This window comes from Polyodon spathula, chromosome 10 (genome assembly GCF_017654505.1).
Source record: "Polyodon spathula isolate WHYD16114869_AA chromosome 10, ASM1765450v1, whole genome shotgun sequence".
In the NCBI taxonomy this organism is placed as follows: Eukaryota; Metazoa; Chordata; class Actinopteri; order Acipenseriformes; family Polyodontidae; genus Polyodon; species Polyodon spathula.
This window is the reverse complement of record NC_054543.1, coordinates 14146354-14171996: the sequence shown is the minus strand read 5'-3', so window position 1 is coordinate 14171996 and position 25643 is coordinate 14146354. Positions and strand designations below refer to the sequence as shown.

The window sequence follows — 25643 nt, the reverse complement described above, 5'->3', positions numbered from 1 at the left end:
TAGTTTTGTTTGTCTTATTATTTTGTTGTTGCATTCTATCAGCATTGTGATTACATTCAAGTGTAAGGAGTGCTCACTAAGCTTTAAACAGACCAATCTCCAAAATACACTTGTTCACAAAGTCACATTCAATGCATGATACCTTTCTTTAAGGTCCTAGCCTTCATACAGACCGCACAGATACACTTCAGGAGCTGTTTACCTGCCTGCTTGATCACAAGATTATTGCCAGGTGTAATTCATCTCGACTCGAATTCCCTGGCCCAGTGCACTATGGGAATTTTCCCCACTTAAACCTTAAGGCCTACATTGTCACAATGTTTATAAGTGTTCGGTGGCTATCTCTAATGAAGTTCAGAGTGTATTTCTCGCACACTCTTTGCTGTGATGTCTGTCAAGAGAAAATACACTCAACTTGATTAGATGTTGCCACTGAACATAATCTGTTTATGTAGATTCTGTTTAGTTTTAACACATTGTACCAGAATACAGTTGCAGTTTCATTTATAGGTATCATGTTGCTGCTAGTCTTTGGACCTTCTAGTGAGATTATTGCATAGACATCACAGTGTGACTTTGCGCTTTGTGTTATCCAAGGTCAATGTACAACCTGCAGGGGTCATCCCAGCTCAAGTGGCTAGTCTAAAATATACAGCGGTGGTACATGGAGTACTTTGAAAACAAACTTTTAAAATTCAATGACAAACTATTTGACTAGAATTATATCTCAAAGACTTAACATACTACTTCTAGGACTCATGTGGGACAAAAATAAGTTCCTCAACCTCCTACATAAATGGCTTCAATTCATTCTTTGTTGTTGTTAAACTAGGTGAAAGGGCATCAAAAGGGTTAGTTTTACCACATGATACATTTTCTCATCATAAATTCACAGCTCTTCTTTTGTATGCACACAACATCAAGAGTGAAATAAATGTGGGAAAAAAATGACAGCATTTTAAAGGGTGAATAGTTACAGTATTCACAGTTCTGAACATTTTTAGACCCTGCTGTCTTGTTTTCACATGGATGTTTGAGAAATGGCTATTTTGACAATTTCTTAAGGGAAAATGATACCACTTAGTTCAAGCTTTCTTTTTGCAATTCTGTTTGACAATCACTAAAGGTCCTCAATACAATATGTAGTTTGTAGTTGATTTATTTTTATTACAAACCACATAAATGAGTGTATATTTTCAGGCAATCAAAAAAGAAAACTTTGAATGGGGGAAATGTACAGCATTGTAAGTTGAAAAGCTTACTACAGTAAAATAACAGCATCTCTTTGTGAGCAGATGATACTGTCTGCACTGGCAGTAGTCTCAGATTGAATCTGGTACTGTACTTGTGTATGGCTTCTCCTATAAGGCTTTTTAGGGCCTGCAACAGATTGCAATAAATGTACTACAAAGGCAAAAAATATGTTTAACCCAAAATTCATGTTCTAGCATATCGTGCCCATTCACAATCTCAACCCCATTACTGTCAACAAATCACTTCTTAACGTGAAGGAACTGTTGCTTTTCGGGAGAAGGAAAAGGCCAGATTGAACGCAACGACACGAATACAATATCTATATCCAGCCAAATCAGTGTTTTCATTTATTACGTACCTGTTATATATATATATATATATATATATATATATATATATATATATATATATATATCTCATCTTTGAGCTCACTTCCATCGCAACACAAATTCACGTTGTGCGACTGTTTTGGCATTATCGGTTTGACTACCTGTAAGGAAACGCACGTTCAGATCACTATCTACCGTTATTAACATTAATGCACTTCGTGTGAAACTGGGTTTTAACACCAATTTACTACTTGTTAACATGTAAACAACACATTATAATCTGGTTAATGTAAAAAATGTCAACAAATTAAATTAAAGCAGTAGGCTTTGCCAAGACATTGTGCATCGTTCTAAAAAAAAAAAAAAAAAAAAAAAACTGTCACTAAACACCACTACAACGGTGCACTTTTTTATTCTTTCCCTGTGCGTATAAATCTAGTCAGTAACCAACATAAAAATATACACGAATAACACGTAATACTTTCCAATCCGTATTTAGAACTAAAATAAAATTTAAAAAATCTCATAAAATTCTGTATGATATTTGTTCTTAGCCCTTTTCTTCCGAAGTAAACATAATATCGGGACAGTGTAACGGTGTACTCACAGACTAATAACAACAATAATACAGTATGGTTAAATTATCTTTACTCACCTTCTCTACTTGTACTTCGTATTACAAAATAACATGTCCACAGCAAACGCAATCTTATTTGTCTCCCGGCTTAAACCACACCACCAGGCAAGCTGGACATTCACAGAATTATGTGTATTGCCAGTTTGGTATCCAGCAATGTTATTGTACTACCAGCAATATTCCCTTCGGCTTTTGAGAAAAATGCGACTACGGTGCGCTAGGGGTTCCCTCCGAGCCCCACAATACACAGCGAACCGTACGCAAACAAACAGGAGGGAGCATATCCTGTAACAGAACGTAAACTTATTTTACGTAATTTAGGAGACAGACTGTTGGAACATTTAATACATAACTTCTAGCCATCACCGTGTAATGGCACAATTGATCATTTTTTTCGGGTACTGCGTGAACATTTTATACCGTGCTGCAATTATTGAAGGAATCTGCAAAAAGAAGTGTGGCGCATGCTTTTAAATGTTGATGTGTCAACCACTAGATGTTTTACCTATTTTTGGCAGGTTGGTTATCTGAGAGCAAGACATGAAAGTTTTAATTCTTGCAAGTGTTTCATGTAAAATATGCAAAAATAAAAGACGGTGTTACTACTCGGTAGGATTTTTAAAAGCTAAGGAGGGTGATTTCGCTGCTGCCAGTCGCTGCACAAAACTAAATATTACTGTAACTAGTTATTTCCGTTTTTCTAAATTTGAAAATAAAACATAAATGTGGCTCTAGGTCCTGGTGCTAAACTGGTAGCAGTCATTGGGGTTTCCTACTGGCAGTTGAGTTTGTACTGGTAATAAGAACCCCCCAAAAAGGCTGCTGCCAGTAAATTTTTCTACTGGCTCTAGTCACTGAAAATACAAATGTTAAATAATTATTTTTATTTAAATTTTTTGTTTTTGTTGAAGGTTGCATTAATAACGTCAAACTGTTGTAAATAGTCACTGTGCTTTTTGAGAAATTGCATAAAGGCATGAACTATAAATAATGCTGTAAAACGTGTGTTTTTATTGTAAATGTGAACATGTTTTTGATTTTAAATAAGCAGCAGAGTTGTTGATGCCAGATCAACAAGAGCAGTATGTTATCAAAGTGGTGATAGCCACTGCTGGACTGAGTCATCCCATTATGACACTTTGAGGTATGCCAGACCACAGCAGTTAGTGATGATGTCATTTGTTTGTGGCACCTCTCAGCAAGTTCTGTTTTTTGTGTGTTAAAAGAAGCTGTTGATGAACACATTTTACCTTTCTCTAACATTTAGTATGTTACTGTGAAAAATGAAAAAGTAGACAGACATAGTTTTTTGGTGAATCATTTGCACCATAGGACAGACGTGGCTGGGGAATTAGGACCACTGTGTCTTCTAGCCCCTGTTATTTAATATTTTATTCATGGGCACAAATAAGTTGGATCCATGTTAGAGCAGATTAACACATCATTAATTTCACTGGAATTCTGTGTGTGGCAGGATGCACAGTACTTAACAGAGGCTCACAGGATCCACTTAAGGGCCTGATGTTTGTGGTAAAGGAATACCACAAAGAAACATGTCTTCTTAGATCCCTGGGCTAAGATGACAGCCCACCTCTCTTGATTAATCTGCAGTTATGTCAGTGGTTAAAGAAAGGGGCTTGTTACCAGGAGGTTCCAGGTTAAATCTCAGCCACTGTCTCACTTTTTGTGTGATCTTGAGCAAGTCACTTAACCTCCTTGTGCTCTGTCTTTCAGATGAGACATAAAACCGAGGTCCTACTGTAAGTGACTCTGCAGTTTATATCCAAGTTGCTTTGGATTTAAATAATTACGTAATTAAGACTTATTAAAGCTTTGGGAATAGCGCCTGCTATTTGCCAAACATATTTATATAGCTGGCCAAACATAACATAACAAAAACTAGTAAAGAAAATATCATGGGTCATGCTCATATACATTAACCTCTGTTTTAGCAATATGCGAAATACTCAGCAACTATCACAAATTGCGGGTAAAGCAGAATTTTTTTTAGCACTTCATAAAAAAATGTTTATGTTATATATTGATACCTCTATTAATGTTTATGAATACAGGTCTCGAGCTCTTCTGTGTCTAAAATCTTTATTGCTGTTTTTCTAAATGAGAACATGGTATTAAAAGTCACTCGTCTCATAAGGTTTGGTCGATTTTAGCAGGGAGTCAGGAATCTATAATGTCATTTTACATTGAGGTCTATGTTAATTAACAACTCCATTAATCCCCTACACACTACCTGATTATTAATAAGTACAGTAAACAGTTAAATGGGCCTGCAAAAGAGCAAGTTTATGAACTTAAATCTCTCAAGTTGTAACAGGAGAACGCCTCAAAAGATGATGTAAAGTATTGTAATATGGCTCGTGTGATGTTACAGAGCTCTTTGACAAGATTTCAAGCAGTGCTGTTGTTAGGCCACACTGAATTTGCCATCTTATAATCACAATATAACACTTAGATGTCTTGTTGGTGAATTGCCTGTTAAGTGGTTTTGGCACTGGCAAAACAGTGCAGCTAGCAGTACACCATTTTACTATAACACACCTTGACAAACAGAACTGTAAACAAGGTCTTCTTCAAGTCATTTATTTCAGTGTAAAGTTAAACATGACTGCGAGACACGCTTCTGTTTTAATGCAGGTTATATGATGTATTTATTATTAAAGCTCTGCCCCTATAGGTTGTCAAGTGATGTAACAGAACGACACATCATCATCATCACTATCACTAAACAGGAGTAAACAACAGACTCCAAAAGGTCAGATGCAGAGGTTGCAGTTGTATTTGCAGCTAATTTTATTTCATTGACAACACCAATGAAGGATTTTTTTTTTCCCCTGGTTACTGAGCTAACCACAAAATTATGGCAGTTGTACTAAACCCACACATCCTGCTTCTTATTTTGCATTTACTTGTTTTTACTCAGCCTGCAACATAAATAAGCTCTGTGCACATCCAACTCTTCGTATTCTCTTATACCAGGTTACTTCCGGTTAATGTCTGCTTGCCTCACAGTATTCGAGTCTGATTTATGACAGCTTGTGAAGTGTGCCATGGCTTTGTTTTATTCGCGTTGCCTTTAGGACTTACCAAGGATCACAGTTAATGATGTCCATAGAATAGTTAAACTGTGCAGCAAAGCTCCATCAAACAAACTGGAAAAGGGTTTGAATGTACGTTTCCAGCTACCTCTGCAACTACGAGGGTGAGTTGTTTAAAATGTTCAGTTTTTGTATATCTGTAAAACTGTTGTGGTAAAATCCATATTTAATAAGGATACTTGGTTAATGGGCAAGTTATATTGTTATATATTGTTGTTTATATGTTAACATATAAAATATAATTATGACATTAACATGTGAAAAGTATTGTATGTACTCTTACTATATTGTGATTATCAAACTGTAAGTAGTTAGTTAAAGTTGCTCTTAGGACTGAAGTAATTGTATATTTTACCTGCTCTTACTGTATTGGGAATTATGAAATATGTACATTTTGTGACAACTCTAAGTAGCTCTGCTAAGAAATAGATAATAACATGTACTTTATGGTGATGATAGCATAACCGGTTGGAATTTAATACATTTGTTTATGATAAGTGGCAAACTGTACAACATCGTCGAATTATTGTTGTAATGCTATGGTGGTTTTATATTTTATTTCAAGCACTGTATGTCCTCAGACATAACGTCTATGCTGTTGTCGTTAACCAGTATCAAACAAAGACAGGTTGACAGGTGAAATCACTGTGGGGGTCAGTAGTTTCAGATCGATGAAGAAGAATATAAAGCCACACAGTTTGTGTAGGATACAAATTAGTGTAGCTGTTGTTCAAGTTCAAGGTTTGATTTCCAGTTACATGAGTTCAATTTCTTTGCATTATTAAAGTTACTAATACTTTTTTACACTAATGAACAAGATCAATCGTTTATTTTTAAGTTATACTAAATACTACGAATTTTTGTGTACTAACAAACTTAGTTATGAATTCCTCTAGTTATGAATTCCTTTGTTTAATGGTTGTCAATATTTTGTGTTTTATGACTTATATTTAATTCATTTGTTTTACTACAGATTGTGCTAAAGGATTCAGACCCAGTAATATTGACACATGGCCACTGTTCATGTGCAGCTGGAATGGCCTTGTGCAACCACACCGTTGCACTTCTGTTCCAGAGAGCTCACTATTCTGAAACAGAACAAAGGTGGCACAAACCGAGAACCATGGGAAGTCTGTATGCAATTCATGTGCAAGTAAAGCCTGGGTAAGGGTGTATGCTAAGAAAATACAAATAAAGCTGCATAATCTAATTACACTTAAACTTAACTGTCTCTTTCCCCATTCTGTTTTCACAGGATGTGCAACTTGGACCCATTCATAAAAAGGAAATTAAAAAGCTTACCTCTAACAGTTCTGCTGAAGCTTCAAATATATACATTGCTTTATATTCTACAAATGCATAAAACCACAACATATGTTCTTACCTACAATGACAGATATGCTGTAAGTCCAGAAATATTGGCAGCCAAAATATTTGACGAATCACAGCAGAAGACTAATTTGCCTCCATAAATGTTGCCGACCTTTACCCTGAAAGCATTTACTTTTTGTAAAAACTAAATATTTGCTATAAAAAATGTTTGTGATTTTTTTTGGATATGCAAAATTCACAGAATAAAAGTCTTGCAAATATTTCTGGACTTAAAGTACATAACAGCTTAAATATTTAATTTTTAATTGTGAGAATATTTCATATTTTACAGGAGTTCACTGTACAAAGGACTCATCAGAGAGTTACGAGACCTTTCTGTGCTGCAGGTATCTGAAGCATACCAGGACTTTGACATTTTATCCAAGCCACTATTAACAACCATGGACATATCAGCTGACAAGCCTTTGATGGATTCCATTTTTTGGGAAAGTACAGGCAGGAAGTATTCTGTCTTATCAACAGCCTCTACCAACAACACACTACATAATACATCGTCAAGATACTCCACCATACCTCTAGAGGACTAGAGGACTATAGCCTTGATCCAACTGACTGTGTTTTTTTTTTGTAATGAGCATGAGCAGTTACACTTGAAATCCCTTCAAGTCACCATGGATATGGCCCACCAAACTGAACAAGCTACCAGGGAACAGGGTTCATCCTTGAACTGGCAAAAGCTCCGCAAGGCTAGGCTTACCTCCTCACGTTTCAGGGAAGTATGCCATGGCAGAGGGCAGAGTTCAGCAGAATGTCTGGCAGAATCCTCAAGGGAACACAGCAGACTGCAGAGATGAGGGGTTTGGAAATGGAGTCTGGAGCAGTTAGGGAATACTGCATGTTGAAAAATGTGTTGCCTTTTCTCTACACAATGTGTAGTCCAGGCCTTCATTCGTCAAGACTGAACTCACCTCACCTCTTATCTGCCCACTTCAGCTCATGCATTACTCTGCTGCTCGCCTTGTTTATTGTTTTACCTGTTCACGCTGCACCTGTAGACACTGCACATCTTCATTGCCTGTATTGCACGCTTGTGCTTTGTTGTACCTTATAATCCCGGTAATATTTATTTTTTAAACTACCTATTGTTTGTTGTAACCATATTCTATGTAAACTACACCTTTACTATCCACCCTGGACAATGGTACAGGCAACAAAAATAAATTACCAATAATGTAAGGAAATAAGAGAGCCTGAATGCAGGAGTGATATCAAAATGAAAATTATGCCATTTATTTACAAGCAAGACACTCAGAGTTTACAGATCTGGGAGTAACCACGAATGAGGCAATCTGAAACGTGTTATCTCACTGCTCTCCCTCTTATACAGTTCTTTCCCCAATTTCACATACATGCAGATATCGCAGAAATCAACCTATTACACTCAATGTTCTGTCTTTATTTTAATATCATGTAGACACTTTTATCAGTTGTTTATTTAGGTTAAGAAAAGATTCAGCGCTGTCACCAAAACATGGCACAAGTTACCCGACTGCCAAAAGTGTTAAGGAAGATGAAAGACATTAGAAATTTGGCTGAAAAAGCGAAGCACGGGTTGAGGCTTGGTGGATGATATAAGCTACTGAGATATGTGGTATAGCGACAAGATGGATGGGCAGTTAGTGGAAAAGGGCAGAGACAACCACAGGAATCTGGCTTTTTGATTGGCAACTGCATACTCTTCACTGTTCGCTGAGGACAGTTTCAGGGACTGCCGCATGATGTGAAAAATGCAGGACAAGAGAAAGGGTAGTGACAGCTAAGTATTGTTTGTGTCTAGTTTTCAGAAGTTACATTTGAATGACCTCAGTGTCATGTGACTTGTGACATGTGACATTATTCTATTATTATAACCCCCCACCCCAGTAATGAAACTGCTTCAACAGTGCAGATCGAGGAAAATAACCCTACTCAAAACTGCTTGTACTCTGGTTGTGAAAGGTAACTCAACTGAAATCAGCAGTAAACTAATGTAACACCAATATGTATACTGTATCTATGCATTTTTCATTAGTATAAGCCACTGAAACTATTGAATTAGTTACCAGGTAGTCACTGAAACTATTGAATTAGTTAACAGGTATCTAACTGGAAAAGACAAATGATAAACAAGAGATACATAAAATATATGTATTTTTGGCTACTTCAGGCTCTGGGATCCCTAGACCCCAGTCTGAAAACCACAGTCCTAATGTAGTTATACAGTTACTTAGTGCAGAAAGAGTTAATGAAACATAACCTTTTGTGCACACTGAGCTTATCTTGTACTGGAACTAGCCATTGCCCAATTAGCTTGATCAAATGTATTTTGTTTGCTCTCTGGCCTGGAGTGGGACAGCAACACATGAATGGGTTCAAATGACAGGGGCCCTTTTTGTAAAACTGTTAATAAGTTATTTAAAGTCTATGCTTTGATACGTTAAATAAAGTTTAGGATTCATTACACTTTTCTACAGTAGTATATTGTTAAGGGACAGAAGTTTGTCAACTAGGCCTATTAGCTCTAGATTGGACAATTGATTCCGTTGCTTAAGTACAAAATAATAGAAGCATTTGTCCTAATGCTGTTAATAGTGTTTGGCCACCACATACTGTATGTGCTGATACTGTGGGAATTCAGTAGCCTATTATTGTCTTTTAAAGAAAAGTGGAACTGTCTGTTTAATTTCAAACCAGTGGCATACATCCCTTCCATCTACCCACAAATCCAGTTCAACTGTGTGCAGTTCTTATCTAGTTAATGCACTGCAGGTTTCTAACTTTTCCTGTACTGTTGTAGATATTCATTGCCAGCTTGAAGTCAATGATGACCTGATGACATTCTTTGACAAATGCAAGAGGTTTGTCGTTGATGTGGAAGAGAACTAGACTGCCTTGCAGCAGGTGGACCTATTCAAGACTAAACCAGACATGCAGGGGGTGCTGGACAAAGTGGCCAGTCTACTGGACTTAGCAGCCAGTGACATCACAGCAGGTAAGCCATGTAAACATAGGTTGCATTTTAGTTTCCCTCAGACTAGCAATAAGAACGACGACTTCCTAAAACCTTTGCAACAGCGGCTTATTAGTATTTGCCCTTACAGAAAAGATCACTGTGATAAATACCACTCTAGATAGGTTTAGTAGGTATTTGTTTGTATTTTATATTGATTAATACATACCCATCAAATCTGTAATTTGTACTTCCAATACTTTCGATACTTTATTGAAGGACAGACCTTAATACGTTTGTTTTATCAGATACATTTAACAACATTTTCAGAAATTAAATTCTGCTAACATAATAAATTGCACTAATGTATATGATGCAAATTAAAGTTTACAATATAATCATTCCTTAGTGTACAAGCAATAGCTAAGGTGCCAGCCTCTTAATGACCAGAACTTGAAAGACAGGTTTGGTGTTGCATGTTGCAGCATTCATTGTGTAGCAGTCAAGATGGACTAGTCCCATGAACTGCATTACCGACCCTACTTCAACATGCATAGATCAGGCTTAGCCTCAGGCAATAGCCGCACTATAAAACCGATTGTTCTGTTTTTTAATAAATGACAAGTATACCATTAGTGTCCTTCAATAGAAAACGTCTCATTGATTCACCAGCGTGTTGGACCAGATGGTAAGATTATAGTTGAACCCCGCTACTTACTCACTTACTCTTTAAGGCTCAGGAAGCAACCAATTATCTGTAACACAGGAAAGTAACCTATAGCACCTTAGCAGAAGAAATAAGCATCCCTCTGAGTCAAACGGTTGATGTTTAAATACAGGAATACTGTATATCACACATTTCCAGAAATATTGGGCCCTATTCACAAACTGTTTTAGGATTCAGATTAATTAAATCGAATTTGTAGTTAGAATATTCTCTGTTTAATTTAATAAAGTTTATAAACACTCTTTTAATATATATATACAAAATATAATTGATGATATATATATATATATATATATATATATATACACACACACACACACACACACACACACACACACACACACACACACACACACACACACACACATACATACAGTGCCTTGCAAAAGTATTCAGACCCCTGACCAATTCTCTCATATTACTGAATTACAAATGGTACATTGAAATTTCATTCTGTTTGATTTTTATTTTTAAACACTCAAACTCAGAATCAATTATTGTAAAGTGACATTGGTTTTATGTGGGAAATATTTTTAAGAAAAATAAAAAACTGAAATATCTTGCTTGCATAAGTATTCAACCCCTGTGCTGTGGAAGCTCCCAGTTTGCACCGATGAAAGAAATTGCCCTAACGAGGACACAATTACCTTACCATTGGCCTCCACCTGTGAACCATTAAAGTTGCTGTCACATTTTTTGGATAAAAACCCCACTGCTGAAGGATCATTGGTAAGGCTGTGAATCTGAAGGAAAATGAAGACCAAAGAGCATTCTACAGAAGTTAAAGATAAAGTAATACAAATGCATAGATTAGGGAAAGAGTACAAAATAATATCCAAGTTTTTGGATATCCCAGTGAGCACAGTTGGATCAATAATCAGGAAGTGGAAGCTGCATCACACCACCCAGGCACTGCCAAGAAAAGGCCGTCCCTCAAAACTCAGCGCTCAAGCAAGAAGGAGACTTGTGAGAGAAGCCACAGAGAGGCCAACAATCACTTTGAAGGAGCTACAGAGTTCAGTGGCTGGGAGTGGAGTAATGTTGCACCAGTCAACCATATCAAGAGCTCTGCATAACACTGGCTTGTATGGGAGGGTGGCAAGAAAGAAGTCATTACTCAAAAAGTCCCATCTGAAAGCACGTCTGGAGTTTGCCAGATAGCATGAGATTGACCCAGCTACGATGTGGGAAAAAGGTTTGTGGTCAGATGAGACCAAGATAGAGCTTTTTGGCCAAAACTCAAAGTGCTATGTGTGGCGCAAACCTAACATTGCCCATGCCTAAAGACACACCATCCCTACAGTGAAGTATGGTGGCGGCATATGCTGGGGATGCTTCTCATCAGCAGGGACTGGGCATCCTGTTACAATTGAAGGAAGAATGGATGAAGCAAAATACAGGAAAATACTGCAAGAGAATCTGCTTCAGTCCGCTAAAAAACTGAAGCTTGGGAGGAAATTCACCTTTCAGCAGGACAATGATCCCAAGCACAAGGCCAAAGTCAACATTGGAGTGGCACAGGGAAGAAAAGGTGAATGTCCTACAGTGGCCCAGTCAAAGTCCTGATCTCAATCCCACTGAGAATCTGTGACACTATTTGAAAATTGTGGTCCACAAGCGTTTTCCAACCAACCTGAACAACCTGGAGCAAATCTGAAAATCTCAGCCAAGAAGAATGGGCCAAAATCACTCCAACACTGTGTGCAAAGCTGGTACACACTTACCCCAAAAGACTTAAAGCTGTTATTGCAGTGAAAGGTGGCTCTACCAAATATTAATGTGTGGGGGTTGAATACTTATGCAAGCAAGATATTTCAGTTTTTTATTTTTCTTAAACATATTTCCCAACATAAAACCAGTATCACCTTACAATAATTGATTATGAGTTTCGGTGTTTTAAAATATAATATTAAACTGAACGAAATTTCAATGTACCATTTGTAATTCAGTAATATGAGAGAATTAGTCAGGGGTCTGAATACTTTTGCAAGGCACTGTATGTGTGTGTGTGTGTGTGTGTGTGTGTGTGTGTGTATATATATATATATATATATATATATATATATATATATATATATATATATATATAAAAAAAAAAAAATTTTTTATATTATCAATTAAATGTTAATCGTGAAAACAAAAAATTAATAGTCAATTGGAAATGCCTTTACAATGTCACAGTTACATAGGGAAGGTGTTTCCACAGTGGGTGCTGGGGACTGTAGTACATGCAAATTTTATTTTCTCTCAAATGACCCTAACAAAGCAATGTTCCCCAAACCCAGGAATCAATTACTTGACATGCGTGTTGCTGTTGAGTGCTTGGAGTTCTTACAAATGCAACACTGATGTCAGCTCATGGCCACACTAACAGTATGTACCGTTATACATCAAAAGGGGGGTGATTGTAAGGGGAACAAAATAGGCAATGACATTAATGGACTTTTATAATTCTAACATCACTTTAAATTAAATTAAAATAAATTTCCACCAATTTATGGTTTTGGTAGATAGATGTTCTTCCCCCTACATAAATAAAATAAACCATACCACTCCTGCTTACCTTTACAGGCAGGTTTATGTTGCATTTGCATTCAGACTGTGTACAATAATTATGGGCCAGTTTCTGAAACGTCCAAGAAATGACACAGGCCATAATGAAAGCAATTGTAATTCTACTGATACAAGCTAACAAGCTCTCTCACTAAAAGTACCAAAATCAATTTCGGGTGGGTCCTCAGTCGGGATGCCCAAAAACATGGGGGCCTTGAGCCAAGAACCTCTGGGAACCCCTGACATAAGGGACTGAAATTACAGCTGCACACCCCTAGTTTTTTAAATCACCTCACTACAGAAATGTAGTTTTTCTGAGGTCACAAGCAGGCCCGTTAGTTTCGAAATGGATATTTAAAGCATACTAAAAAAAATAAAATAAAAAATGTCTATGCGCAAACAACAAAAACACATAATCTGATAATAGACTGGAAAGTATTTAGAAGATATAAAGTGTAAGACTTTCTCCAGTGGACTGCTACTGGACATAATGTATTTATTTACCATATATTTATTGACTTACAAGAATATACCGTGCATTTTTTTTTTTGACCAGTTTCTTGAATATGCCAATGACCTCAAGCAGGCTACAGGCATGAGATCAACAGTAAACCAAGCTGCTGTCTGTTTCACAACCTCTTCAGACGCTTGGACAAGGGTGTTGAAGAGAGTGAGATGCAAGTGGTATTCTGTTTATTAAGCAGCACATAATGTTTCCAAGAATACATTAAGGAGCAAATCAATTACATGCAACTCAAAATATGATAAACATATAATGGAACCATTTATTACTTTTTATTGGGTACCAGTTTTTCCCAGATAATTTTTTTTTTTTTTTTTTCCAAATCTGTACCCTGCACTCACTCAAGCAGTGTTCTGAATACAACATACTTTTTGTAAGACCAACACAAAGAGTACACAAAGCCATGTTGACCTTGAATGGTTAAATGTGAATACTTTCAAACTGCTGTACAGCACTGCTCTTTATTTATAAAATGAGGGTATTAAAAAAAAACAAAAAACTGGTGCAAAATAAAAACCTTACATAAAGTCTGAAATTTAATAAAAACACTTTTAAAAACAGCACAACAACGTGCAGTCATATTTCACAATGACTGTGGAAATGTAGGTAAAAAAGGGATATTTCAACATATTACTGGAAAAGTATTTTTAGGTTGGAAAATGTCCCTTTTTTAATTGATCGTTGGGTCTCTTTGTTGAACTGATTTTAAACCTTGGTAAACTTAAGCATATTTTTTGCATATATATGTTTCCAGAACCAAGAACACAGAAAACACTGTCTGTGATCTGCAAAGCGTTTTGAACAGTATGCACTACCTGCGATATTGGAAAACGATGGTTTCTGATGCAGGCAAACATGCACTAAACAACAGTCATTCCAGACAGGTTAAATGTGTTATTAGTTCCCTTCCTCATGTGTGGTAGTGTGATGTCTAGTAAGCTCTAAATCGGTGGTCCTCAAAGTAATTTGGGCACGGGCATAAATTGATCTGACTTGGCTGTTTGCGAGCACGCTCACTATTGCATAGGTTCTTATCTTAAACACTGCCTTCCCGCGACATATAGAGTGTGCGTGTGTGTGTGTGTGTGTGTGTTGTGTGTGTGTATATATATATATATATATATATATATATATATATATATATATATATATATATATATATATATCTTATTTATATAATATATATATATATATATATATATATATATATATATATATATATATATATATATATATATATATATATATATATATATATATATATATATATATATATATATATATATATATTATAAACTTTATTAAACATTATAATGCGGTTATGCCTGATTTATATGTGTGTGTGTGTGTGTGTGTGTGTGTGTGTGTGTATATAGCATACAAATTAAAATCACAGAAAGTATACCATTTACATAAAATACACAAAGGAAATATCTTTGAATAGCATGTTTACACGGATAACCATTGATAAACTAAAAGAGGTGTGGCAGAGCAAAGCTCTGCTCTTTAGAAATTGGCAGGGATGGGGTTAACTTCCCCTACCTGCCTGGGTTTATTATGTTCAGGTGGCTGGGGTTGATTAGTTGATTAGGTTGATTAACGATCAATCAGCGCCCAGCCACCTGATATAAAAGGAGGCCTCTGCTTCTCATTTGGGGAGAGGGAGCTGAGGAAGCAGGTTGGTTTTTTTTGGTTGTTTGGAAAACTTGAATCCAGTGAAGGCATTGCCCAGCCTGGAAACTGTTATTTTTGTAAATTTTGCTTTTTGTCTTTCTTTGTGTTTAAATTGTTTTGTTTTGGCCCTTGTGCCCTTTCATTTTGTGTTTATTTATAATAAAATAGTTATTTTTTTGAACTGCAGTCTGTCTCTGGGCCTCTTTCCACTCGCCAGCCTGCCACATTTGGTGTTAGAAGTGGGATAGCGCCACCTAGAGGCTCAGAGCAGTATTTTTGTTTTGTTTTGTGGAATTTTTGGGATAATTTTTTTTTTTTTTTTTTTTTTTTTTGAAAAAAAAAAATGGGAAAGAAGAGCAGACAGCGGCAAAGGCAGGAAAAGCAGCAGCAGCTGAAGAAATGTAAGCTGCTGCGGCCACCGCTGGAGGACCCGGCCAGCCTCTTCCCCTGGTGTTCCTGGTGCGGGAAGGAGGACCATCGTTGGCGGTCCTGCCCAGACGTGCCACCGGCAAACTGGTGTGGCCGGTGTGAGGAGGACGGCCACAACTGGGCAGGATGCCCCTACAACCAGGCCCAGGAAGAGGTGCAGTGTTCACCCCGGGCATCAGGGGCCACCCCACTACCTCCAGCACCACCACCTTCACCACCTTCACAGGAGATCTGGGACTGGTTGATGCACCCTGAGGCAGACCTCGTCCACGATCTCCCCATAGTTATCAACACGCTGTGGCGTCGAGATGGGGAGAGGTGGGAACAGTGGGAGGAACAGCACCACCCGGCCTCCTTCCCAGAGGTTGCCCTCATGGTGGTTAATTACCTGGCGGTAGACATGGGAGATCCACCGGTCACTCCAATAAAGAGAGGTGAGCCGCCTTCCCGGGAGCCAGAGAGGGGTGAGCCGCCTTCCCGGGAGCCAGAGAGGGGTGAGCCGCCTTCCCGGAGAGCCAGAGAGGGAGGAGGAGCTGCCGTCGTCCCCAGAGCCAGAGAGGGGTGAGGAGCTGCCGTCGCTCCCAGAGCCAGAGAGGGGTGAGGAGCTGCCGTCGCTCCCAGAGCCAGAGAGGGGTGAGGAGCTGCCGTCGTCCCCAGAGCCAGAGAGGGGTGAGGAGCTGCCGTCGTCCCCAGAGCCAGAGAGGAGTGAGGAGCCGCCGTCGCTCCCAGAGCCAGAGAGGGGTGAGGAGCCGCCGTCGCTCCCAGAGCCAGAGAGGGAGTGAGGAGCCGCCGTCGCTCCCAGAGCCAGAGAGGGGTGAGGAGCCTCCGTCGCTCCCAGAGCCAGAGAGGGGTGAGGAGCCGCCGTCGCTCCCAGAGCCAGAGAGGGGTGAGGAGCCTCCGTCGCTCCCAGAGCCAGAGAGGGAGGAGGAGCCGCCGTCGCTCCCAGAGCCAGAGAGGGGTGAGGAGCCGCCGTCGCTCCCAGAGCCAGAGAGGGGTGAGGAGCCGCCGTCGCTCCCAGAGCCAGAGAGGAGTGAGGAGCCGCCGTCGCTCCCAGAGCCAGAGAGGGGTGAGGAGCCGCCGTCGCTCCCAGAGCCAGAGAGGGGTGAGGAGCCTCCGTCGCTCCCAGAGCCAGAGAGGGGTGAGGAGCTGCCGTCGCTCCCAGAGCCAGAGAGGGAGGAGGAGCTGCCGCCGCTCTCAGAGCCCGAGAGGGAGGAGGAGCCGCCGCCGCTCTCAGAGCCCGAGAGGGAGGAGCCGCCGCCGCCGCTCTCAGAGCCCGAGAGGGAGGAGCCGCCGCCGCCGCTCTCAGAGCCCGAGAGGGAGGAGCCGCCGCCGCCGCTCTAAGAGCCCGGGAGGGAGCCGGGCCGCCGTCGCCGCCTCCGCCACCAGAGGGAGCCGGGCCGCCGTCGCCGCCTCCGCCACCAGAGGGAGCCGGGCCGCCGTCGCCGCCTCCGCCACCAGAGGGAGTCGGGCCGCCGTCGCCGTGCTACCTTGGAGATTCGGGGCCCCCTCAACCAAAGAAGGCTTGGGGGCTCCGACATCAACCCCGCCCACCACCACCCACCATAACAGCCCACCCAAGGGACATAATTGGACCCTTGGGGGGAGGGGGGGGGGGGGGGGGGGGGAGGGGGGAGTTGGCCGATTGCGGCCGGTGTACGTTGTACATGGGGGGAGGTGTGTGGCAGAGCAAAGCTCTGCTCTTTAGAAATTGGCAGGGATGGGGTTAACTTCCCCTACCTGCCTGGGTTTATTATGTTCAGGTGGCTGGGGTTGATTAGTTGATTAGGTTGATTAACGATCAATCAGCGCCCAGCCACCTGATATAAAAGGAGGCCTCTGCTTCTCATTTGGGGAGAGGGAGCTGAGGAAGCAGGTTGGTTTTTTTTTGGTTGTTTGGAAAACTTGAATCCAGTGAAGGCATTGCCCAGCCTGGAAACTGTTATTTTTGTAAATTTTGCTTTTTGTCTTTCTTTGTGTTTAAATTGTTTTGTTTTGGCCCTTGTGCCCTTTCATTTTGTGTTTATTTATAATAAAATAGTTATTTTTTTGAACTGCAGTCTGTCTCTGGGCCTCTTTCCACTCGCCAGCCTGCCACAAGAGGATATATAGCATCTCGCTTTGTTTCAATTTTGCAAATTTGTCAACACTACTCTGTTTTAAAGATCGCTCATATCCAGTACAATTATTCAGAGAAAGTGGATTCATAACTAAATCTACTACGGTGTTTCCCCTGTCTGGTGAAATTAAAATAGAAAATATACAGAGAAAATTTAATTCTAAATACTGAAATGTATTATTTTTCTCAATAAGTCGGCGAAATCCGGTGCTTACCCTGTGTGTTAACACCCTGCCTCTGCTCACGAATGATTGGACAGCTGTCAGATCTTTCACTTTCCCAGTGGCTACGCACTCGCCTTCAGTTTTCATGCAGAATACCGTGAACGGCCTCTGCTTGCTTGTGATTGGTTAAACTTACTGTCAGTACCTGCACCTCAAACAAACAGAGTTTATGTACCGCCCAGCTAACTTATGATTGGGCTACCACAGAGACAATGCAGATATTCAATTGGTTGATCGTATCGCAGAAGCCCTTCAGGAAAAAAAATACAGATGTCGCGTGCGTGCAAGCACAGCATAAGCGAGCAGCACTGCCAACAGACTGCTGTGACGCATTTGTTGGAAAACGTGTTTAAAGCTTTCTTTATTTTCCCACGTACGACCCGCCAGAAATGTGTTCAAACGACCCATAATTTAAGAACAGCTGCCGCGGGCACGAATTTGTCTACGTGCACCACATTGAGGACCGCTGCTCTAAATAGACCTTACTGTGTTGCCCAACGCAGCGGTCATTGCCTGCTTGACATTTGGCCGTGGTGACCGCCAGGTGTTGACTTGAAGTTAGTTTTAAGATTCCTGGTTAGAAGGCATCTATAATGACATCTGTACTCAGAAACTGATTCTCTGATATAATGTGTTAGTTTTTTAATCCTCTCTAGCACCTTAAGTAAAGGAAAAACCTTCATTGTGGGCGTATTCAGTTGATGTGTTTTAATCCTTGTCATGAAGATGCACTCAGAGACATTCACCAAAATCCTGTTCGTGTCACTGGAACATTTTTTAAAGAACTGTGGCTGTTGGTTTTTGTTAGGATTGACACAGAGGTTAGTGACTTCTCAGTGTTGACAGTAGAAAGCAGTGCAATAGACACCCTAATTTTGTATTTGAGTATCGTATAGACATTTTTCAACAATAGATGCATTGAGCTTTTACTTTTCAAAATAAAGAACAATGTTGTTTTTTTTTTAATAGAAGTTCCAATAACTGAAAACACCATTGTGCAAAGCAAAACATTTGAATTAATCTCACAAATCCTGACTAATTTAACTGTTGTACTAAATTCAGCTTCTTTTTATATAATATTGGTACATAATCCAAACACAACATGCTTTGAAACAAAAGAAGGTCGATAGGTAGTTAAAGATTAAAAAAAAAAAGAAAATTTCCTTAAAAATTGCCTTAATTTTTAACACAAATGCAAACGTAGAGGCCTAAAGTGTGTATCCTAGCAACGCGCTAATCTACCCTACTAGCACTTAAAGAAGCGCACACTCACACACTCAAGGTTTTAATGCAAACTGGCAATAGGAGACTTCAAACTGGTTTCTAATTTGATGCATCGATTAACCAATATGTAATCGAAGCTCTGGAAATTTAAGGACAGATGATCAGTAATCGATGCATCGCTATACTTAGCAATAATTCCAGTTACAAAGGCAATTTACAGACTTCACAAACAGTTTTGTGGCAAATGTGAACTTTATTTTATTTTCTAATATATTCTAAATCATGTATAAGAATTCAACCAATCACCAGTCAAATTCCTACACATCCTGTGTACAGATGTCAGCCAGTTCAAGAACTCTCCTGCACAATTCGCAATGCTTGTTTAAAATCTTAATTATTGTCATTTATATTTATTTTAAAATATGCATGTTTGGATTAAGATTTGGTGCACGATTGATGTCTGATCTATTCTGAATAAAAGTTCAGCTTCAATTCAGGATTTTTAGTTTGGTCTGTAAGGTGTTCAAGTTGTTCTATAAGTCAGTTCTGCAGAATGACTCTTTACCTTTTGAGACTCTTCTTTGTGATCAGTTATTTGTGCCATCTTTGACACAGCACTTGCCAGCCGAATACCTTTATCAATCCTCTGTCTGCTGCTTTGTCCATTGTGCCTGAATCTGGTTTGCTACTGGGGAAGGCAATTATTATATACAGAGTGGGCCATAATTATGTACCTCTTCACTATAGAAGAGTATAATACCTCAGTGTTCCATATGAGTTTGATACAACTGTAAAGAAATTAAAAAGCGCTATTACTGTCACATAAGAAATGCAGATAGTTGGTACATACTGTGGAGCCACTGTTTATTATGTCAGCTGTACCATTTTTATCCAACCCATTTACACTATATTGTGGTTTTAAAAACTGTAAAAACAATGTTTTTTTTGTTTTTATTTTACATGCCAAGCTGTCAGAACCAAGCATGCCTCATCCTACTCTTGCTTATCAAGTTTAATTGATCCTGTTGCATTGTTTCAGAGACCATTGTCATAAAAAGAGTATCTTGTTTATTTTTTTCAAACTAGTAATCTGGCTTTCCAAAATACTGCACTAATCAACCTTTAAGAGCCAAGAGTGCAATTAGAGAATGAAACATCACTAATAGTGCTAATAAAAAAGAGGAACCAACAGGTTTCGTTGTGTCCTAAGAACACTGAGAAACATAACACAGGCTTGAACAAACCTAAGTATTGTGTAACTCCTCAATGTGTGTCAAGTTACGAAAATTATTGTGTGTTTTTCTAAACTATAAAAATGCAGGGTATATGATAATGCCTTGGTATTATCATAGAGCAAAAGCTGTCCATGTCCGGAGGGTTACTTGAACAGGGGTCACCTGCAGTGTTTACAAAAAACACATTACTTTACCTTTGCTGTGTCCTGCGTTGTCCATATTACAGCAATTTCTCAGTAATTATTTTTTTAACTTCACTCAGGAATGTTTGCCAGGAGCAAAAGTGAGCTTCTTTTCTTGTAAACATCATAGTGTGTCCAGGCTTAGGTCGGCTTAGGTCAGCCAGGGTGTCCTCGGCTCACTTCGCACCAGCGACCCCTGTAGACTGGCCGGGCACCTGCGGGCTTGTCAGAGCTGTATTGTCCTGCGACGCTGTAGCTCTGGGCTGGCTGCGTGGCGGGCCTGTAGAATGAAAAGAACTTGTTGGCTGATGGCACACGGGGACATCTTTCATTTTATGTTTTCAGACCTGCCTGTCACTCAGAACAAGAATGAAAGAACAGAGAGAGTGATTCGGATTCTGCCTGAGAAGCAGTGAGCAGACCGGAGTTTGCCTGGTCATAAGTTATTTTCATTTTTATTTCGAGCTTTGCCCAAAGTCAGCATGCTATTCGGGGTTTGCCCGTAACACATACAACAACAACAATGACAAAAAGAGCTTTGTCGCTGCAAGCTTCTGAAACTGATACATACTGATGCTGATAGTGTGAGCGTCTCGCAATCTCTGCTTTCTCTGCCTAAGGGTCATGAGTGGAAACCAAATAATTAAAAATGTCATCCACTGTAGTCTAGGTTTGACTAATAATAACAGATCAATTGAATTATACAAGGTTTCCCAGTCATTCATGAGCTGTGATCAATCAAACCCCCAACTTCAGAAATGGGAAGCAGGTCATATTACATAAGAACATAAGAACATAAGAAAGTTTACAAACGAGAGGAGGCCATTCGGCCCATCTTGCTCGTTTGGTTGTTAGTAGCTTATTGATCCCAAAATCTCATCAAGCAGCTTCTTGAAGGATCCCAGGGTGTCAGCTTCAACAACATTACTGGGGAGTTGATTCCAGACCCTCACAATTCTCTGTGTAAAAAAGTGTCTCCTATTTTCTGTTCTGAATGCCCCTTTTTCTAAACTCCATTTGTGACCCCTGGTCCTTGTTTCTTTTTTCAGGCTGAAAAAGTCCCTTGGGTCGACACTGTCAATACCTTTTAGAATTTTGAATGCTTGAATTAGGTCGCCACGTAGTCTTCTTTGTTCAAGACTGAACAGATTCAATTCTTTTAGCCTGTCTGCATATGACATGCCTTTTAAGCCCGGAATAATTCTGGTCGCTCTTCTTTGCACTCTTTCTAGAGCAGCAATATCTTTTTTTATAGCGAGGTGACCAGAACTGCACACAATATTCAAGATGAGGTCTTACTAGTGCATTGTACAGTTTTAACATTACTTCCCTTGATTTAAATTCAACACTTTTCACAATGTATCCGAGCATCTTGTTAGCCTTTTTTATAGCTTCCCCACATTGTCTAGATGAAGACATTTCTGAGTCATCAAAAACTCCTAGGTCTTTTTCATAGATTCCTTCTCCAATTTCAATATCTCCCATATGATATATTGTGGCAAAGGCTCTTGTGAAAGAAATGAGCAACTTCACATTTTTTCAGCTCAGCGAAAAAGCAGTTTGCTGTTTTGATGCAAGCATGAGACTGTGTTTCATTGTCTGATGTGTACACCATTTATCTAAGATTCCTGGGAAACAGGCTTTTATCTATGTGCTATAGTCACCAGACATGATTGCCAGGATACAGGTTTGAAAGGAGCAAAATGAAGCAAGCCGACCCCACTGCCTGTATATCTGTATCTGAATGTAAAATAAAAAGCTGATTGTTTCATAAAAAGTTTTGAAGTTGCAAATAATTTTCACAAGAGCTAGTTTTAGCTTTATCCATTACTAAAAAGAGAGAATGCTTTAAATTACGTTTCTTTCAATGGCTGCTGTTTCATTTTTAGAAATATGACCCAGAACAAAGTTTGTGGTTGTTTTTTTGTTTTTTTAACCTGCAAATTCTAGTTTACTGCTAATTCCAAAGCCTAGGTAACAGACTTTTTTTTTTTTTTTTTTAAGAAACTTATTGTGTTTTTTTTTTTTTTTTTTTTTTTTTTTTTTAAAGTACAGTAAAAAAAAAAAAAAATAAAATTCAATAATAAATATAACTAGAACTGCCAGGCAGTTTTACGGCTTCCAAGCTCAGTACCAGTTTTGGCAAGCTGTAACACTGTAGCACAAGTGTCAGCAACAGATGAGTTTTATGGATTAGTTTCAATTTAAAATATTGCATTAGTTCGTTATCTCATCATGCTTTGTAATTTTAAACACCACAGTAATCATCACCCTATGTGCACTGTTAGGAGTTTTACATTTTACCTTAGAGAGGTCAAAGGTCATAGACAAGGTGATTTTTGGATAGAGCATATGTGGATTCCTATCTATGTTCTATATTAACCATTAACCTATATACACGCTGTAAGGAGTTATAAGGTAGTTTTACATATTACCTTAAGGAGAGGTCAAAGATCACTGGCAAGGTCATTTCTGGATAGATTTTTCATAGTAACTGTTAACCTATCTGCACTTTGTAAGGAGTTATAAGCTAGTTTTACATTTGACCAAAGATTTTGAAAGGTTTTTAAAAAATGTGTCAGGTGGCCATATTGGTTTATTCACAAACACCATTTTGAAAAAGTTGGAGTTAATCAAATAAACTGTTTTTCAACTGAAGTGGTTTTAGATTTAAGAAGAATATGTAGGTCTGGTGACCATCTTGTTTTACAAAAGAACACCATTTTCCGTATTTGAATTCCATTGTCCCCAGGATGATGCCTAAGTTCAGGGTTAGTTAGTTAAACAGTTTTCAGACAGAAGCAGTTTGATGTTTGGGGTGTGTTTCAGTGAATTTGCTGGCAGCCATTTTGATATCAAGTGTATCGCACCAACTTCTGCTTCGCAAACTTGAAGTGGGTTTGGTTGCTGATGACATTTGCAAAGTTTCAGATCAATCGATTCAGGCTGACATCTTGGGTGACGCAGGAGCACAATTTTTTTGCATCTGAACTGTAATCTACATGGGATGATACTTGACAATTTTCATGTTGACTGGTGACAGCGTGTATACAGGAGCAGTTTAAAGTTTTGGGAGGAAAAACAACAATAAAAAAAGAGGGTTTTTTTACAATAACGAGAAGCTTCCCAAGCTAGCCTGGAAGTCTAATTATTCATACATAACATTATATAAGCTGTACCACTTCCATGGTTGTGGATCCAGTAGTCTAGTACTTTTCAAACCTAAATGGCTTCCTGTAACAAAGTGCCCGCCCCTGTGTATATTATCTGTTATGTGTTGCGTGTGGTGTGTTTAAATGTTGGTGTATAGACATTGGTACACGGGATATAAACGGGTCTGTGTAACACGAGTGTTTAAAATGTATATGTGTATTTAGGCACGAGGATTGCACAGCACTTCACGTGCAAGTAAAATGTAGTAATATGTGAGCACGGGGAATTGCACTTTATTAATTCACGTGCTGGGATTCAAGTGAATAATTAATTGGTAATTGAATCCCAGCACAATAGTATATATAGATGCACGTTGTCACATACTGGGGGTTGGGTGTTCGGTGAGCGGAGAACGGGATTGGAGACGGAGGAAATAAGTATAGTAGTAATAATAATAATAATAATAATAATAACAGAAAGTATCTGCTCACCGTGTTTGTCAGTGTCTGTCCGTGCACAGTTTTGTTAAGTTTAGTCTGTTTTTGTTTGTCTATTTATTTTGGCGTAGAGTGCCGTGTCCTGTGTTTTCGTGTTTGTTTAAACCTTTTATTTTGTAATAAACCGGCGCCAACAGGCGTCTTCATCATTTCATTTCACATCATCGTCTTTGTATATTTCATTCCTTCCTGGTTCTGACGCCGCCCACTTGGCCGTCTTTGTGACACTTCCTTTTAGCATGTCTGAGCCCATCTGCACACCACTGTTCATATATTGTGTATCAGTTATCATTCATTTGGTTTGAGAACTAAAGCAGGTTTAGCTGGTTGTGGTCTGAACCTTTCCTCATATTTCATACCTTATTTCATATTTCATTCCTTTTCCTTATCACGTTACAGGTGCTGGATGCATCTGACATGTACAGAAATGTGTAACCAAGCACCTAGAGTGCACAAGATATGATGGGCTGTTCGGGAGAACTGACTTCAATGTCAATTCAAACTCAAACCCTAGGAATATATGAAGATTTTCAACTGAAAAAAGTAAAAAGGTTACATGTTTATAGCCTTACTGTAATTAACCAGCAGGACCCACTGGCCACTGCCATGTGGTATTGCGGTGGATGCATATTGTTAAGGGAGATACAGATATATTTTTTTCTTGAGCATATGAATTAAGCAACAGTATTTGGTGTGAGACTCCAGTTATATTGCTTGCTAAAATACAATGAAAAATTTAATAAAACTCATCTATATTCACAAACTGATAAACTATATAAAGTCTGTCTTGTGGGATAAAAAAAATGTGCATACTGTTGCTTGTTAAACATTATTTGGACCAAGGAACCCTAATAAGTTTACCACTGTATTTGTTGCAGTTTTACCAGGCTTTTCCCATGGTTATACTAATCATGTACCCTGGTTTGTTGTGTTTATTAACACACTTTTCAATACTTCCCTATTCCCGTGGTTTACCATGCTTTCACTATGCTTTATTACACTGTGCTATGTTTTTGCTATAGTAAACTTTCATAAGGGAATGCATGTAACTTTGGACTTTTCAAGATAACCCAAAATAAAACATCAACAGCCTAGAACAGTTTCATGAAGATATCAAACTATATAAGAACATAAGAAAGGTTACAAACGAGAGGAGGCCATTCGGCCCATCTTCCTTGTTTGGTTGTTAGTAGCTTATTGATCCCAGAATCTCATCAAGCAGTTTCTTGAAGGATGCCAGGACGTCAGCTTCAACAACATTACTGGGGAGTTGGTTAGTCCCTTGGGTCGACATTGTCAATACCTTTTAGAATTTTGAATGCTTGAATCAGGTCGCCGCATAGTCTTCTTTGTTCAAGACTGAATAGATTCAATTCTTTTAGACTGTCTGCATATGACAGGCCTTTTAAACCCAGAATAATTCTAGTCGCTCTTCTTTGTACGTCCTTT

At 39.0% G+C, this 25643-nt stretch overlaps 1 protein-coding gene and 1 pseudogene across 1 annotated transcript in view; one reads left to right on the top strand and one right to left on the bottom strand.

Annotated features, from left to right (window-relative positions):
* Positions 1–2398, bottom strand: part of LOC121321862 (phosphatidylcholine:ceramide cholinephosphotransferase 1-like) — an 87898-nt gene extending 85500 nt beyond the window's left edge. The window contains exon 1 of the mRNA XM_041261157.1: positions 2239–2398. The gene's annotated coding sequence lies outside the window, so the exon portion shown is untranslated. The remainder of the gene's footprint in view (positions 1–2238) is intronic.
* A 903-nt stretch (positions 2399–3301) lies between these two features.
* On the top strand, positions 3302–25339 carry LOC121321665 (annotated as a pseudogene).
* Positions 25340–25643: the final 304 nt, after the last annotated feature.